Source organism: Scleropages formosus, chromosome 9 (assembly GCF_900964775.1).
Source record: "Scleropages formosus chromosome 9, fSclFor1.1, whole genome shotgun sequence".
Lineage (NCBI taxonomy): Eukaryota > Metazoa > Chordata > Actinopteri > Osteoglossiformes > Osteoglossidae > Scleropages > Scleropages formosus.
In genome coordinates, this window is record NC_041814.1 from 27,367,109 (window position 1) to 27,386,726 (window position 19,618).

The 19,618-nt window shown below is 41.6% G+C and overlaps 1 non-coding gene across 1 annotated transcript; it reads left to right on the forward strand.

Annotated features, from left to right (window-relative positions):
- Positions 1-13,001: 13,001 nt before the first annotated feature.
- On the forward strand, positions 13,002-13,074 carry trnar-ccg (transfer RNA arginine (anticodon CCG)). Its single transcript has one exon. It is a non-coding gene; the product is annotated as a tRNA-Arg (tRNA).
- Positions 13,075-19,618: the final 6,544 nt, after the last annotated feature.

The window sequence follows — 19,618 nt, forward strand, 5'->3', positions numbered from 1 at the left end:
TACATTTCTGTCCTTGTGTTTGTCCATTTCTGACTATCACGCAGCATTCCCCACACAGAGGATATTTTCTAGTCGAGCCTCTTTTATCTGGGCTTATTTTAGACTGCTTGGCAATTATTTTTTTCACCCCATCTGTTGTTCTGCTCCGGAGGTCTCCTCCGAACGAAGTAAATGTATGTGCTGCAATGATTCACGGGTGAAGGGTGGGTGTTAATGGTGGTAATGAGTGTCAGACAATCAACTTGGTAGATCTCCTAGCGTTCACCCATTTAAACACCGAGGCAGCTGTACTCGCCGGGTCCCAGTTATATGCATTAATGCATTTTTCTTCGCACGGCTCACAAACGCACCTCCTTGCCGACTGACCACTTAAGCATGGTCCATTTTCATTCAGGCGGATGGCCATTAGAAGCCGTCTGGTCCTTCCGTTCAATACGCCGCCAAAGGCATAGCCTTCATGGTCTGAGTAAACCTTCCGTGTTCCGCTGGCGCAACCTGCCGTTTGCGTTGTCGGTCACAAGGTGATATCCTGCATTTCTGCCACAGGAAAAATGGCTCGCAGGACAGCGGACGTGCCCGCTTCTTGGATTATTCTTGGATCAGATGCAGCCACAGTACGGGTGGTCCCCGATTTACGATGGTTCGACTTACGATTTTTTTCGACTTTACGATCGTGAGCTAGCGATAGATGTTCAGCAGAAACCGTACTTCGAATTTTGATATTTCCTGGGCAAGCAAGTCTAAACTGTATCACTTCATGCCTGGTTCGTCGCTGAATCGGGCATGCTCAGGTGTGCCACAGATGTGATAATTCAAAGGCCTGATGTGCCAATTATCAGGGTGTGCTAAGAGCTCAGTTTCAGTAGTCAGGTCTGAAAAGAAAAGGAAAGTAAAAAAATGCATTTATCACCTACACTCCAGATATTCCTCCACCTCTTGCTGCTTGATGGCCCTGCTCATAACAGAAATTAAACTGAAACTATGCAGGTTTTCAATTTTGACCCTGGTGTGGTAGAATGAGCTCCATCTGTCCCTCAGAACTGCTGAATCTCCTCCTAGCATTCAGCAATAGTGTGAAAACACATCTCTTCAGCACCTATTGTTTTGGTTTCCTAGGGCTACATAAACTTGTATCACAGCAGCTCATGTGGATGTTTTCAGGCAGATACTTGGGTGATGCATAAGAGCAAAAATGATGATGTGTCTGACCTAAAGTTGAATGCTACATTCCTGCAATGAGGTGGCTAAGTTCTCAACACAGTGAATCCAGGTTTTAACCGAAACACTGACTGGTCCATTGGGGAGGTGGACAGGGAAGAAGACGTGCTTTCATTCGTGAAGGAGAGCACTCAGAGTGGATGTTGTCTATTCAGCTGCTCTCCGTCATTGCTACACCACTGAATTTACATCTTTTAAGCCATCCTCCACCAATATGACACTTTCCCTCCATTTCCCTGAGGGTGATGTGTGCCAGCACAAGTGCTGTAGTTGCAGATTGTTCCTGAGTTTAGAGCAGATCCCTTTATCTCCGGTGACTTATAAAGCAATGCAAGGTAATTAAAACATGGGCCGCTGTCTTGTAGTAATACTGCCTTCACAATAAACACATCCAACAACCCAACGCTGTACATGGATGTGCCACAAGACACATTACTGAAGACACAGAAACTTTGCAAATGGTTTAAAAAAGTAGCATGCTGTACAGGTAGGCAATATGGAATGATATGACAAGGGAAATGAGAATATGATAAGTGACATTGCTTCAATCTATTGTTGCTGCAAATCCCATGTCGGCACTTGGTCAAGATACAGTACTTAACCCATGGAGAACAGAGCTAATTTCAAGCTTTATAACTAAAATTAGACAGGTGTAAATACAGCACGTAAAATGTATGCATGTATATATTGTGAAATTCCATATATACATTTCCATCGTGAAATATATGGATGTGTGTGTATTGTGAATATTATAAGTGACAGAAAGTGTGTTCCGCTGATGTATGGATGAGTGACCCAGTGTCAGTAGTGTATCTAGCAGTGTAGGTCACTGCGGTGAATAAGGTGTGTGGGCTGGTAACACTACATAGAGTTAATTCCAAGTCGCTTTGGAGAAAAGTGTCTGATAAAGAAATAAATGTAAATTGTCCCTTCACAATGGCAAATATGTCAAACGGTATAAGCTTAAAAAATTCCACAGAAATGATCAGGAAATATTCTTTATAGGTAGCAGTCCTAACTAGATTTAGTGCCAAACTGGCTTTATTTGTTTAATATTAAATGAGTTCCGTCAGTGTAAAAGCATGAACAAGTGACATGGTTGGACATCTTTCGTCTTCTGATTACTGGACAGACTTCATGTCAATCTTTAATGAAAAAGTAATTGAATGATGGACTTCATCAGTTTTTTATAGGTCTGGTAATGGAATAACCCTGCAATATATTGCCTTGGTCTTCCTCTTTTGCTTCAGATGAGCAGACCAATTAATAAAACTTATTTGAAGTTTCTATAAGTGTAATTTACATTTAGATTTATTCCTTTAGCAGATGCTTTTGTCCAAAGCGACGTACATTTCAGCAAAAGTACAATTTATGCGTCATATTAAGAGAAGGAGATATAGCTGCAGACATAAAAGTCTCAAGCAAACCTAGTTCGCTACCTACCACTTGCTGCACCGAGGTTCATCAATGATGTGTATTGTGTTTTCCTGCCTTATGTGTTATTTTTGGCAGGAAAAACACTAGCCTAGACTAGAGAGTCCTGAACATGATTGAATTTAGCAAGAATATTTCCTTAATTTTAACAGATGTAACTCTTTTCGCAGTTGTGGAAATCAGAACAAAATGTCATTAAAATTTATCTAACACTTTTTTTTTAAGTTAAAGTTATAATTATTTGCCCATTTACACAGGTTGGTAATTTCACTGGAGCAATTTAGGGTAAGTACCTTACTCATGGGTACAATAGTCAGAGGGGTTGAACCTACTACATTCAGATCCAAAGAGAGCAGCACTAACCACACTGCTACCAACACAGTAATTGTACAAACCCCTCAATGTCAAACAATAAGCGAGGCATTTCTATACAGTGAAAGCATTTCTAACATCATTCAGCATCAGATCGATTTTGCAATGTCGAATTTGTGGCTAGCTGCACTCTTCCTATTAATTTCCTAGTAATTTGTTATATTTAATTTTTCGGCTGTGGCGCATGCTTCAGGACATCAAGATTTCCTATAAATTACTAAGAAAATTAAACATAATAAATGAAACTGACAATGATCAGTTTAATGTGCTAAAGAGCAAAATTAATTTGAGAGCGATGCTGAAAGTCAGCTTGCGCATTATACATACAGTATGTGATTTGATTATACAGGGGTGTGCGGTATTTCGGAGTGTCGTGCTTGTGAATGGGGTCAGCTGGAAGCGCGTGGCTCGATGCTCCACCAAGCAGGGCTGGTTTGAAGGTTGGGAAGATGATGACCATAGGCTGTCATGGTGACTGATGTGTGGACCGTGAGGTCATCACTGTTTAAACCCCCTTGTCTTTTGGTGTATGCAGGGAGCACACCATCTGTAAACCTCTGAGGACAAACAATGACACGTCACATGGGTCCAACTTTGACGCTCACATTAATTTTGCGAGGATGCAGGAGCGGTGATTTGCAGCGCTAGCGCTAGCGGTGAAGCTAACTTACTCTGCTTATGGTCTTGCTTTTTGCTCAGTGTCTAAATGGCAAATATACAGGTAAAGCTGAAAGGTGTAGAAGCGAGTTATGATAAATATGTGTTAAATGAGTAATAAAAGTTCAGAGTTTTATTCAGTTCTGCTTTAAGAGGCCTCTTGAAGCTGCAGCCTGTAGGCAGAACCATCTGCTCCCCTGCTGCTCAGCTCTTCTTGACGAAACCGCTCATCTGTTCCGCACGAACGTTCAGTCTGGCTTTCGGCAGCTTCGTCTTTGCTTTCGTCTGACCCCGGATTTGGAAAGTGCGTGTGGAGTTAAAAATAATCAGCTAAACACGCTACACAAAAAACAAAACAAAAAACGGCCGAAAGGAAGGTCACCAAATTCCGGAAGCTTCACCTGAGAGCGGCAGGAAACGAGAAGGACTTCCTTCATTTAGACGAATTGGTCCGTCCTTTCCTGAAACAAACCACAGGCTATGAAAATCAATCCTGGTGAGGTCAGAGGTCAGCGAACACGTAACCCTAAACTGCCAGGGTGTCGGACAGGCTGAGTCACACAGCAAGGAGCAGCGTTATGGATTTTATCGGTTCACCTCGATGAATCTCATCTAAATTCTGCCATGGCTGCAGAGATGATCACTCCTCTGAGATGCTGAGCAACAAAGAACAGTGTGGGTACAATAAAGGTCCGTAAATCCACAACGAGAGAGAAGAAGAGCTGACCTCGGGTAAACAACTCAACCTGCTCCTCTGCCAGAACCTGTTTTCAGCCCTCATTAACCTGAGGCAATGTGCTGCTGCAATACATCACGCAACACACAATTGTAATCATTAATAAGATTTATACTCCAAATTAAAAACAAAAAAAACTAGAAAAATTTGCGAAGTGGCAGTATGCAGTTCACACATGAGCATTTTGGCTATTTTATAACATAGGGTTCAGTGCAGAAATAAGCCAACAAAGGCTAAAGGGAGATCATCATTGGTAAGACACAAAGTCCATAGTGTCACTTGACGTAATCTCTTCCCTGTTGGCCTTCCATGGGTTGTGCGAGGCAGAGGGTCAGTTTTTACAGGGGGGAAAGGGAAACAATAGCGCCAAATTACTTACATTACATGTACATTTACAGTACATTTATTTATTTAGCAGATGCTTTTCTCCAAAGTGACTTCCAATGAATTCTGTGTAGTGTTATCAGTCCACACACCTTATTCACCGCGGTGACTTACACTGCTAGATACACTACTTACACTGGGTCACTCATCCATACATCAGTGGAACACACTCTCTCTGTCACTCACTCACACACTATGGGGGGAAGCTCATCAGCATGTCTTTGGAGCTCTGAGATGAGAAGAGGTTGGCCTCTCAGCTCGAACAACATCATTAAACATTATTATAACGTCACCGTCCTCCAACATCATCAGCCACCGTTTTGTTCTCGTGACTCAGTTTTCATATGAAATCTTCGTGCTTAATTCATAATATCGCATGTCTCAGGTGGAGAGCCTTGCCAGACCACTGAAGCTGAAAAAAAAAAAAAAAAAAAAATATGATGGAGAGGCAGAACTAGTCACATGGAATAGCTGCCTCATGAAGATGAAGCGAAGGTACTCTGTGGATCCACCTGGTGGAAACTCCACAGGGAGCCAAGCCTCTGATTTTACCCATTTTGCTACTTCTTTCTTTCCGCTAAAAACAAAGGGAATGAGCAGTGCTGTTGCTCCCTGGAGTACAAAAAAATTTCATATCAAGCTTAAAAAAAGAAAAAAAATCAGGTAACGTAGCTTCGTTTGAGATGTGAGAACAAAGGAGCACAAAAGAAGAAGCCAGTTTGACGCACAGCAGTACAGATTTGAATCAAGAGCCGTGCGCTAATCGAGAGGATCTTTTTACACCTGCTATTCAGGTCAATTTGCCTTTCTTTAGACCCTCTTTTCACGACTGGATGAAAAATGCTGATGTTATACTAACTTACTCTATATTGTGTTAAGCATACAGATTTCGTGATCAAGATCAAGAAACGGTTGTGTTCAAGGATGTCACATCCTTTGCGTCAAGGATGTCACTGGTTGGACCTCTAGGAAATCCCTCCAATGAACAGCCAGTGGATGTTGGGTCTTTAGACTCCGCCTTTTAATCGCCAATCAGCGATGGAACTACATCTGCGAAGCTGACTGGCACATTTTGAAATCAGATGCAAAAGTTATCGTTACTCTTGGTAAGTAAAAGCACGGCCTGATACAATGTGTACGCATTTTAATGTAGGACATCTATGGATATTTTTGTGGAGGTCCTGTGTAGCTGCAAACAAATACCATGGAGGTTAGTGCTGCTGCCTTCACCTAGAAAAATCCAGGTTTAAATCCCACCTGTCATACCCTTGAACAAAGTGTTCTCCTTGAATTTCTGTTGTAAATATTTGCAAGCTCTATAAGTGCATGTTGCTTGGTGGTCCCATGCTCAAGAGCTCCACAATCCTGAAACTTCTCAGGTCTGGCTCCATTGTGGTGGAATGGTGTCCCTCTGCCATTCAGAGCTGCTGAATCCCACTTAACTTCAGGAAGAGTCTCGAAACAGATCTCTTATGTACTCACTTCTCTCTTGAGCTCCTGTCTGCTCCATGAACCTTCACACATCATCTATTGAAAAAACGCAAAAATTTCCCCTTAACAATTTCACATGCAGCTAACCATGTAATATACAGTATGTTGGTTGAACTTCAGCATTTATTTGACTGACTCTACTTTGAAAGTCACGCGTTTACCTGTATCTCTCCCTATTTTGGTGAAGTGAACTTTTGTCTTCGAAGACACATGTTGTTTTGAAGAGCAGTGTTTTCTAAATGAATAAATATAAATGTAAACAATTGTAAGTATCTTAACACTTTAGATTGCTTTGAAGAAAAGCACCTGCTAAATATAATAGGAGCACTTGGGCTAAATCAACATTTGCCACAAACCCTTGTTTTTTCGCACAAATTTATACCTCCAGCAAATTCCCTAAGTACCGTTTTTTCTTTGCAGTGAAGTGCACGTATATTTTTCGAGACACCATGTTAATACAGGATTCGATAATATCTATTGACAAGCCATTCCAAAATTAATCGTATTATTGAATTGCTGATCCTACACTTTTACTTGTAACTTTTCTAATTTATACTTAGCAGAGTGGCCTTAATTTGAAGAACGTTTGTGCAATTTTTTAAACCAGGTTCTAGTTTTGGATTGCAGATTTTTACTGTAATATACACATCTTTGGAGCATTTTCCATTCTATGATTTAAGCCTTTGACTCTTTGGTTACCATTCCATTTATATGCCAAAACTTGTGCCCAGATGAGTCACAGTGGCACAGAAAGTAGCGCTGCTGTCTTGCAGCTTCTGGGTGGTGCAAGAGGACATGGATTTGATCCCCGTTCAGTCTGTGTGGAGTTTGCATGTTCTCCCCATGTCTGCGTGGGTTTCCTCCGGGTGCTCTGGTTTCCTCCCACAGTCCAAAGACATGCTGTTCAGGTTCACCCGTAGTGTGTGAGTGACAGAGAGTGTGTGTGTGTGTGTTCCACTAATGTATGGATGAGTGACCCAGTGTAAGTAGTGTATCTAGCAGCGTAAGTCACCTTGGTGAATAAGGTATGTGGGCTGATAACACTACATAGAGTTCATTGGAAGTCACTTTCGAGAAAAGCATCTGCTAAAAACTTTCATCATATTTTTCATTCAAATTTTTCATCATTGTATTTTTCATCATATCTCTGTACAAGGCTTTCAGAAGATGTTTTTACAATCACGGAAAACTTGATATGAGAAACACTACCGCTGTCACACAGTGCTTAACAGCAGTTGCACACGCAGCCAGGGCTGTGTGAGGTTCAGCGATCTTCTAGGAGACCCCTACATACTGTAGATTTACAGCTTGGACTAAATCAGTCAGGACCATCTAGAGTCTCTCCCATGTAGTGTTGAGATAGTAATCCCTCTTTTGCAAATTGTTTTCCAGCTCACCACTGTGCTCATTCCAGAGTTGTTAGAAGATACCTGCTTCCATGGGTGCTTTGTATCCTCTGGCCTGTCTTCACAGAATACTGAATGTGCTAGAGTCCATCGCCTTGCTTACTGTGGGCCTTCGCATGTCATAGTCCATCTTGCACTCCAGCTTAGTCTCACGGAAAATGTGGGCCATGTCATCGTGGCATGTTTCTAGGTTGGTGTGGCCATGCTTCACATCTCCAATGTCAAAAACCATTGCCAGAGTGCTGCAGAGAAGTCATGGATAGCAAAATATTGAACCGCGTGTTGATGACACCCATGATGGCTAGTGATTAAGGCTCCATGGCAATTTCACTTTGAGATACATTAAAATGAATGAAAAATAACCCTAAATAAAAATAAGCAAACTCCCATTGATTCCTGACTGCTGACACATTCATCACATAAACAGGTGTAATGTTCCTCATCTTGTCATTGACCAGAAACACAAGACAGCAGCTATGGAATGGAGTTGAATTGGCAGACAACTCTTAGAAAATAGATGAGAAAAAGATTAATTTAAAAATAAACAAATAACCTGGAAAATCTATTCAGGATGGGTATCCGGAAAGCGGACGGAAACTCTCGGACCCGAGGAGTTTTCAAACCCGTTTCGTGAACTGCAGCTTCATGTAGTAAAGAAACGCTCAGGCCAATCACATCATCAACTAAGGGGGCAGCGTATTTTTAACAGTTCTTGAAATAAAGTTTACTCCAATTGCACAAGTGCTGCTTACACGGAAATTTTACGGAGAACGTCAGCTTGCAGTTTCATACGTTTCCGTGACTGACTTAGCAGATTTCACGAGAACATGCCAAAACACGGCTTTCAAAGGTCTGTAACATTTAAACCCTGAATCCGCGTGTCATGGCCATGTAAGAAGGTATTAGCTGAAAGACAGTAGTGACAAGGTGACAGACGGCTCTGGCCCGGCGATGACAGCAGGTAGAGCCGCAGTCGAGGTGATGCTTCCTGTTTTCCAGACTGACAGGTGAGCGATGCAAAACTGTCTCACCTCGTCTCGGTTTGGGTACATCGGTTCTCCCGGCTGACACTCTAAACATCTAAATCCAGGCTGCCAAAATGAAATCTAACTTGGGACATAGGATGTGGGGGACATTCTAAGCAACAGCAGCAAATATTTATCCATTTGCAGACTGCTTTGGCATGAAACGCTATGTCTTGTCTCTATTCGAGGCAAAGCTCCTGAGTGCAGAGGTCCATTTAGGACATTGGAATAGCTCAAGGCTACATGAATCAGAGCACTTCCTTAGCCTCTTAATGGCTTCTGCGTGTTAACAAGCAGGAACACGGCGACACTTATCAGAAAGGACTCGCACGCTCTCCTCAGTGAGGTTCAAAACACTCCTCTTTTCCTGCTGGATATCGCCAAGCGCGAGGTAAGGTGAAGAGAACCGTGCCGGAAGACAAAAAGGATCTGACATGTCCATAACCTTTGTGACCTTCTCTTCAATGACACTGCCACATGTATTTGGTCCTCAAGCAGCTCACAAGCATCTCTGTGCTTCACCTATACGCTCATCCAGTTTAAATAACACACAGAAACCTCCTGTCGTTGGGCGTTTCCTGTGGCATTTCCCGTAAGGGACCTTTTAAAGTGGAAAGCAGTCGCTTCTTACCCAAGGGATTCTTATCTGTAACCCTCTGCTCCAAAAAACTGCTTCCTATTAACACAGTGTCTGTTGCTTCAGGTTGTCGTGACAATACGTTTCTCGTAGCGGAAGATGTTATTCCAGGGGTATTAATTTTAAATGAAGCCATGTTTAAAATAACTGTGGTATGAGGGCAATTTCATTGTCTGTTAGAGGGAGGGATTCAAGTCCGTTGATTACTTCTACAAGACTCAATCAGACGCATGAGATGTGGAACCCATGGGATTCATTGATGGGATTATTATGAAGTGATTGCGGTTTTCTATGATGCTAGGAACATAGAAAGGTAGAAACTTAGGTTATTCATTACCTACGATGTGTTTCATTCTGAAAAGCATGCAGATACCGTGCTTCTTCTGTAACGAAACTAACTGCTCAGTATATATCTTTCTTCTTTCTTCCTGTCACATTGACAGTCTCAAGCGATCACAACAGTGCTAATGGAAAATCTAAGTTACAACTAGAACAGCACATTCAAAATTTAATAAAATATTCAATATTCAACATTTTAGAAACTGACTGTACAAACATGAATATTAACTATTATGTAAATCATATAAACAACGTTTAGAAAATGAATACCCTTAAAGTATGATATATACATAAATATTTATTTATAAATCTATCTATATGCAGGCGGTCCCTGATTTCTAATGTTTCAACTTACAGTTTTTCTCGATTTTACGATAGTAAGCTGGCGATAGACATTCAGTAGAAATGGTACTTATATTTTGAATTTTGATTTGTTTTCCCAGGCATGCGATACGCAGAGCGATACTCTGTCACGATGCTGTGCAGCGGCAGTGATCTGCATCTCCCAGTCTGTCTCGCAGAGGTGTGCATTAGGTGTATTAAATGCATTTTCGACTTACGATATTTTCGACTCATGATGGGATTCGCAAAACGGAACCACATCGTAAATCGGGGACCGCCTATATATGTTATCTTATATGGGTAGAAGAAAAGACATGTCTCCAACATAGTGAGATGCAATAGTTCCCCCACATTGTACTTGTACATATGGTTTATGAGAATCTTTATATAGTGACTGAATTATTTTTACAGAAAATGCAGCAGACATAAAATATCTAAATATTGTGGATAATTCCTGTCCATCCAAATAAGAAACAAATACAGATTAACAGGACTTACAGAAGCCCTATGAAGGCACGAAAATCAAACTAATCACAGTTGATATATGAATGGACAGTCAACAAATGAGATAAGCAGTAATGTGTCTACAATTACAAATACTAAGGATAACAGGAGAAGCCATATTTTATCAAACAGGAAGTGTATGAAAATGGAGGGAAACTGAAAAGGTGAGGTAAGTGGTTGCTCGGGGTGCCATAACATGCTTCATAACAGCTTTCTTGTATCCTCTCATTATGACAAGGATGTCTACAACCATTCCGAACAGCTTTCTCTGTGACGCCAGGTATGGCTAATCAAAAACACCGGATGTGAGACCGACTAGTTGTAAGTTCAAATCCTAGGACGAGGAAGGCACCCACTGGAAGAGGAATTCGGTCTTCAGCTGTCATGCCCCGAAGAGTGCCGTGGTGTAATGACCTGCCTTATTACTCATTTCCAGTGCAATTTGCCAGCTACCCTGTGGCCTCTCACGGGAAGATGTCCATAGAATTTCTCTTTCTCTCTGTGACATCCATATCTTTAGCTACGGGGGGCTTTCTGAGCTCATCTGCTCCCCTAACAATCTTGCTGTCACAATTTGAATCTTGGGGCGACACTCTCTGTGGTGATCAGAACAGCGCGGAGGGAGCGGGGACAACCAGATCACAATGCCATCAAAGCTGCAGGCGCCAGAAACAATTAACTCAGTTGCATTGTGGAACAAAGACACACTCTATATTAATAGACTTCATAAAAAAAAATGAAATTGCTTCCTACATAAAAACACACAAGCACTGATACAGAATCCTAAAAAACAATCTGTTGAAACACAAAAGTATTTCTGTGTAACCTGCACAATGTCTACCTTAATGCCTTTTCTTATTTCTGCACGATCCCAGAATTTGAAAGCTGACATCGGCAAAAAACGGGGCGGGACTTGGTGGCAAGGGGTGTTAGCTTCTGTCAGACGTGATAGTAGAGGGAACATTATTCTGCAGCTTTTTGCGTTCTTCACTAAAGCTACGACACGTCTGAATGGTTTTACATGCACTGCTTTGAGGATGATGTGCCTTTTTGTCATGGGCTTTTACCGTGTTTCTCTGAGCTGCATTAGGACGACGGCGCTATTTAAATGGATAATGGCCTAGCCATCGCTGTGGTAAATACAGTGTAAATGAAACATGACAAGAGAGACTGGAGCTGTCTGAGTGTGAAAACAGAGGAAGGAAGGTGAACGCATAGCAAGAGAGAAACAAGAGAGCTAATTGTAGGCTTACCATGCTGTGTGGGTTAGTAGGATACAGGAATTATTTAGGTCACATTTAGGTTTGCAATAGTCTATCTATCTATCTATCTATCTATCTATCTATCTATCTATCTATCTTTGAGGGGCCTTGAGGGTTAATATGGCTTTGGGTTGGGAAGAAAAGAAATTTGTCGACTATTATTAAAGTATCAAGAAATTAATGTAGAAATTGTTTTCTACAATAAAGAGTTGAATTATGGTGATTTGCAAGTGCTGCTTTGGATCCATGCTTAAGTTTTTCTGATTTTATTCTGTGTGCTATCCTTCCTGTTTACTTCCTGATTATTTGGTTTTGGATTAATAATGAAAATAAAGGATATTTTAAAAAAAAAATCAGTCTGTCTTTCAATCTGCCTGTCTGTCTGTTGATTATCCATGTTGGTTGAGTAGATGCCCCTATTCATGAAATGGAAATGAAAATTCAGTGTATTTACTCATACAGCTAGGCATTTACTGGAAAAGAAGCACCTGAGATTCCTCATGTGTACATCGTCAGTGTCCCATGTGGGATTAAAACCATGCATATTTACCACTGTGTAGCTAAACTCACTGCGACCCTCCATTGCTTTCCTTGACCTCATTCCTTCTCTAGGTATGTAGGTTCTCTTAATAATCCCTGCAGACTGCTGATTATTCATGTGCTGCTGAATCCTGTGCAAAGTTTTGGACAGGAATCTCACTGCTAGTGGAGGAGAAAAACCTAAAGAGCCCACATTCACGTGTCCGACCACATGTTTGGAATGTAGCATAGGGGTTGCAAACATCACATTTCAATAGGGTCCTAGGTCCTGTGTTCAGCAAAAATTACCTGCTGTTTGAATGGCTAAATTATTGCAAGAAGCTTACACTGTAACCCTATCATTCTAAGCAAGAGCTTAATACATAATATGTGAAAGCTTCAGGCACCTTGAAGATTGTGGGTTTCAGTCCCACCTGGGTCAGCGTGGTATCTTTCACCCCCAAAAGTTTATTCTGAAGTGCCACAGAAGAACACTGCAGACACCAAAGATGGGTGGGCCACATAAATAAGGCATCAGTTTAGTGATGCTGGGGATTGTGGGTTTAAGTCCCAGCTGTGTCAACACAGGGGATCTCTTCAGGTGTCTACATAAAGCCACACATTACATGAAATGATGTATAGAAGTATGAACTGCTCTAGGGTGCTTTCACAGAAAGCCCAGTGGCCTAATGGACAAGGCATCAGCCTCCGAAGCTGGGGATTGTGGGTTCGAGTCCCACCTGGGCTGATAGAGAAGGTTGTTGTGTGATGTAGGAAGTTAGAATAGATATGTCATCAGTTGTACCAGCTACTGCATGTACTCTTCTTTGAACCCAAGGTACTGAAGTATAGTGGGTATTTGAGTTCCCTGGTTACAATGTAAATTACCTGAGTTTGAATCCTAACACCTTTGATCACAGTACCCAGTCTTGATTGCTCCAATAAAAATTACCTCTCTGTATGAATGAGTAAATAATGAGAAGGTGCTTGGTGTACAGACCCAGCATTGTATGTTGCCTTGGACAATGGAACGATGTGAGCACATTCATTTAAGACTGAAAACAAATAGAGCTACAGGAGGTGGTGTTGTGCTTAGAGGTGTTTCTTTTGGACTTAAAAGCTGCAGGTTCAAATCCATATCCTGCAGTAGTATTACAGAGTATTACAGAGCATTACAGACAAAAACTTGCTCCAGTAAAAACTAGCTGGCTAGATAGACAGGAAAATAACTGTAAGCAGCTTAACATTGAAAGTCCCTTTGGAGAAACACATCAGCAAATTGAATAAATGTAAAATAAAAGTAAAATAAAAAATTTCATTTGGACAGGATGACATCACAAGCTCCAACAAGCCTTACTAGGACAAGAGATTAATGAAGATGGATGGATGGATGGATGTATGGATGGATGGACGGACATCAGAACCCAGGTTACTGCAGGTATGCAGAAGATCTACTTTCTCCCCCCAGCCATCTATAAATGAGAAAGTGTTAAACTGTCCCCTGAAAAGCATCTTACCTCTAATAACCTTCTTAATAACACTTGGCTCCACACTCTTTTAAAACAATCTGCACTCCGCTGGCTCTAGGTCACCATGACCATAACCGTACCTGTTAGCAATGTCCAGCATGCTCAACCTGAGCTGCCCAACAAACTGCCCCCCACTCTTGGTAGAGTCACACAGGTAGGGTACTTTCTCTTGTATTGAATGGCCCGGTTTTATTCATCGCCTGTGAGCTGTGTTGAGCCAGGAAGGGGAGTCCTTTCGGATACGGTGAGGACAGTGAAGTCACACACAGATGAGTGTGTTTTTCTGAGCTGTGATCCTATTTTTTGGTTCTTCCTCTGCTGCAGGTGTAGTGCTGCGGGGAAGGTAACTAGTACCGAACGTGAGCTGGATTTGAGCAAAATTTGGCCACTGGGACGTTGGAGCCGTCCCGGATGGAAACACACCAACAACGAGCGGCGTGATGTGACTGTCCCGAAGCCGTGGACCGTCCCCTCCAACTGAGCCGCGTGACCATAATGAAAACGCATCGGCCTGATCAGCGGTGCAGCAAAAGAGCGAAAATGCCCCTCAGACATCTCCTGGTGGAGCCCATCGTTTAAACTTTGGTTTCAGCTTCCCATGCCAAGAATGGATCTGCCGTGCCCGGGAGCAACGCGCTTAAGCCGAGTTTTGTTTTGAGAAAATTCATCTGTGTAAAAATGCACGAAAGGGCAGGATTAGAGGCTGTGTAATTTGATCTGCATAAAACGGTCTGTTAAGCAAATAAATGATGAAAGGATGGGTAAAGCAGACCTGTTTGCCCAACTCCTCTGTGTACCAGTCAAAGTGTCAGGCAAAGAGACAGATTTCACTTTAGTGAACTGAAACGGAGGCCCAGGAAGCGTAATTCAGGCTTTTTTATTGTTATTGTTTTTACTAACACTGTGCAATTAGGAGGCTGCCCACAGCCTGCAGGATGGAAAAGCCATCATGAAGATAAATGATGGGCCGATGGGACGTAGCGTTGCCGGCTTTTTTCTGCGATGTTGCGATGCTTATAAATATGCATTTAGTCATGGAGCATTCATGCACGGAGCTTGCAACCGCTTTTAGAATCACAGCTGAATGGAAATGCTTTGCTGAAGGTTACAGCAAGCTTTCACAGACTTTTTATGTACTTTTTAAAAGCCAAGGTAGTCTCATGCATCATAAGTGGTACTTGGCCCACTGTGTTCTATCAGATTTATACAAAATGATAGTTGCCTGAAGGTAAATTGATCTTATTTATAGGGTTTCAGTTTCTTTGGTCTAATTGCAAAAATTTGAATTGCGAGCCATGACTAGGCTTTTCTGCTGAGTCATGAGCAAACAGCAGACTGCTGGCATTACAAAATGTGCTAAATGCAGGTATACATCACGCATTATACGTTCATCAAGAGCTTTGAACGCCTTATCCTTATCCTCCGCCTCCTCTAGCCCCTTACTTACCCCACTCATTAGAAAAACTGAAAGCGTGTTGGTCTCGGTCTTGGCTCCGATGGGGTGGAATGATCTTCCTCTTTCCCTCGCAGCTGCTGAATCCCTCTCAGCATTCAAGAAGGGTCTCAAAATTTATTTCTTTTGGACTAATTTTCTCCGAATAGCTACATACATGAGTCCAACACCATCTTCTATAATTTTCTATTTGCTATTTGAGTGTTTCTTCTACAGGCAGCTACTTGAAGGATGTGAACCAATAACATGGTGGTATCAGACAGAAAAGGTCTTTGTGCCTAAAGCTCTGTGTTTTCACTTTTGTTTATTCTGAATTGCTCATACTTTGGAGAAAAAACTTCTGCCAGATACATAAATATAAATGTAAATGTGGGTCTTTTCAGTGGGGCATAGGGTGTTTCCACAACTTTTCCAGGTAAAAATGGTACTGAAAAACAGCTGTTAAATGTGGCCCAATGTAAAAGGTCGAAGGTTAAAACCAAACCTGTACTGGACACAAAGGACAAATTAATCTGTGTAAATCAAAGAGAATGGTTGCCATAGTTACAGTAGCCATGGGACACTAACTGAATGTCATACTTTTTTGTGTAAGACTTTTATTGGCAAGCTGAGGTTTGACCTTTTCGTCGGTAAAGGTGAATTCCATCTCAAGGGCTAAAAATTCATTAGCTGTAAGACAAGTTTTTTGGTTTCATTTAGCTGGAATTGCTTGTACTGAACTCAAAACATTTGCCATGAGGCTACTCAAAGGATGTGCTTTCATTTAAGAACACAAGCTCGGCATCTTGCCCTGTGGGAATCAATTAACCCAGCGGCGAATAAGCAAATGTTTGTTTTTCGCCATCCAAAACAGCTCTGGTTTTAAAAGTACAAGAAACATTAGGCTGTCGCAAGTTCTGCCGGTTTAAATTAAACTCTAAAATGAAGTAGAATGAAGTTTGCAGAACTTTATTGAGGTTGAGGTTGCGTGATTTTGCATTCTATTTCCTGCTGTTTTCGAAACAGCAACAAAAAAAGGCACAGTGGGTGGCACGGTAGCCCAGCTGTCTCACAGCACCTGAGAGGTGTGAGAGGACATGGGTTTGATCCTTGCTCAGTTTGTGTCGAGTTCGCATGTTCTCCCTTTGCCTGCGTGGGTTTCCTCCAGGTGCTCTGGTTTCCTCCCACAGTCCAAAGACATGCTGGTCAGGTTCACCCATAGTGCGTGAGTAACAGAGAGAGAGTGTGCATGTTCCACTAATGTATGGATGAGTGACCCATTGTAAGTAGTGTATCTAGCAGAGTAAGTTACCTTGGTGAATAAGGTGTGCGGGCTGATAAAACTACAAAAGTGGCTTTGGAGAAAAGTGTCTGCTAAATAAATATAAAAGACTTCAGTTTTTCGGCTGGACGCTAACAGAAGCATTTTACATTATTTTGAGCTTCAGCAGCTGTGGTACTCCAGGGATTTAAACCTAAAATGATCTGATTCTTTTAAAAAGCGCTCCACATGTAATATTCATTACGATGGCCACTGGGTGTCAGAGACAATTGACAATCAAAATATAACACTAACTGTATGAGTGTTTTCTATAACTGTTTCATCACCTTACTCCCTCTTAAGGTTTATTCGGTGAGCCTGTACACTGATTTAATTTCGCAGTGATGTGGCCATTTCTTATGGATCACACCACGAGGTTATTGTCCAAAGTAGAACAACTTCAGAAAAATCCTGCTGGTTTTAGAGCGACACTACTCAAACAGTCCCAGATGGTCCTTCGTGGAAAGAAGTAGTTCATTGACCTGTTCGGTTGCTGAGTCCCGAGGAGGCCCTTAACGTTCAGAACTGGGGGAAGTCGTGCAAGGTATGCAGAAAAGTATGATAGCTCAAAACAATTAATTAGCATGGTCTATACTCACATGCTAATGGGTTTGTTTTCTGATTATACACCTGCCGGGGGCTGATAACGGTTCTCCAGATAATATCAATTAATGATATTTATACAAATTTCCCAAATTGCACTGCTTTCCGGAGTGTTTGTGTTGGAAAAACTAGCATCTCACAAAGTCGGTCGGGACGAATTACGATAACACGTATAGAAGTCGAATTGTGAAGTTCAATTCTCAAAGCCTAGTGACAAACCTCAGAGAAAGAATGACTATCGATCTTAAAATGTAGCTGAATGTGTTCTCAAGCTATACAGCCCGAAAACCTCGCTCAAAGGTATAACATTCACCAATCACAATATTTTGATCGAGTTTATAAATGTCTCTACTGCACACTGTCCCAGCTTTATTTTCTGTAATAAATATGAGTCTTTCTTTCCAAGACAGAAAAGCCATTTATGACCTTAAATAACTGAAACAAGAAGTTGCACCGGTGTCAGTCGGAGCAGCAGCAATCAGGTTATGAGCACAAAAGTGACGTTAAAAAATATCGATCGATCATAACTTGCGCTGAAGGAGTTGATCAATATGCCATCTTACCATTTATTCCCACGGTGCCATCAAACTGCCAGTATCCTTCTTATCTCAAGGTTAATTTCATCTGGGATTCCCAGGTGTACACTGGATTACATTACACATCTGAACGATGTCCCTTTAGCTATTGATTTACGTTCAACACAATTAGGACTGATTGCACATTTGCAAAGTGCCACAGTGCCTCTCAGGTGGAACTAATGACGTTAATATTAATTTTCCTTTTGCAGAATGAATGTTTGGGTCATGACAAATGAGGGGAGGTTGCAGTTTTTCCTCCCGAATTAAAGAAAATTTACAAGATTGCGGACACTGGCCTTTCCGTGACTGTAATATTATCTGATAATCGTTTACTCTCTTAAATTCACACATTAGGTTTTTTGTTCCGGTTTAGCTCTGCTATTCTGGGAATATCGGAAGGCCATAAAATGTCTTGAGTTGCGTTGGTTCTCTGAGCAGAAATGGAAAATATTTTTCAGTTTCAGCTGTGGAGTCCCTCAGGGGTCTGTATCAGGGCCAGTTTGCTTTCAGTTTTCAGGCTAATTGCCTACAGAGACAGTGCATGCTTTTAAATCCAAAGAACCTGCATCAGTCCATCATTACAGAAAGAAACGTAAGTAAAATGCACATTCTAAACTGAGCATTGTCTTTTTGGTTTCTGGAGTGTTTGTGATGATTTTTACTGCAATAATAATACAGACACTCCTCACTTAACGACCTACCTGTTTAATGACCGCGGGGACTTACGACCAGCTCTCCAACCAGTCGGTATTGTACGCTGTACGACAACTTTGGTCTTGGAAACGGCTGCGCGGCGTCTCAGCATCAAGCATCTCATCTCGCATCACCCTTTCTCAGTCTCAGTCTCGTTCCCACAGTCGGTTAGTATTCACTACACTAGCGTTCGCAATCTCTACTACTGTATAAACATTTCTAAATATACTAAAAATGTTATAAATGGTGCAAAGGTGACATTAAAACAATATCTAAAGATGGCTCACACAAACCCACTACCAGTACAGTATGCTTGAAATATCGGTAAGGGGGGGCTCCTCGCTTATCGACCAATTTGCTTAACGACCGATTCGTTGGAACGGAACTTGGTCGTTAAGTGAGGAGTGTCTGTAATAGATTTCATCGGGGTACCTATTCTCTCAACTCAAAACTATGGAATGCATTTGCTTAGTTTTGCATTCTAATTAGCAGTTTTATGTTTTATGTGCATTTTGTGACAGTACTGTAGCAGTGGGCCTGTTGGGAACTGAACTTGGTAATACTCAGTTCTCTGGTTACACGTTTACCGCTAATTGACTAACAAATATTGTAATTGTTTCAGGCAATAAAAAGAACTGTGACTCATACATTTATCTGAGCCTTTTCTCCAGGGCATCGTAGAATGTTAAGCTATTTAACTTCTTACACAACTGGAAGAGCTGCGGTATATACAGCTTGGTAAAGGGTATCGTAGCTGAGATTCAAATCCACAACCTTCTGGCCAAAGGCAGTAGTAGCTACCACTACACTACCAGCCACCTGGAGATGTTTCCTTCTTTTGACAGACACAAACTGCTCTGTCTACATATTTGGATTCTGCTTGAGTTGCCTCGTATTTCAAAACCGTGTCTGAGTTTGGAAATCAGATTGCGATCGTGAATAATTAGTTGCCTGTCATTATCAAATTTGCCCAAAGAAGGAATTTTTTTTTTTTTTTTTTTTTTTTACAGATCTCTATTGCTGCACAGTGCTGAAGTTATTCTCAATATGGTCCCTTTGGCCTGTGACACCAAAGAGGGTAAAGCTCAGTGAGCTCACAGAAAGAAGCACCTGTTGAGCAAGAGCCATAAAACATT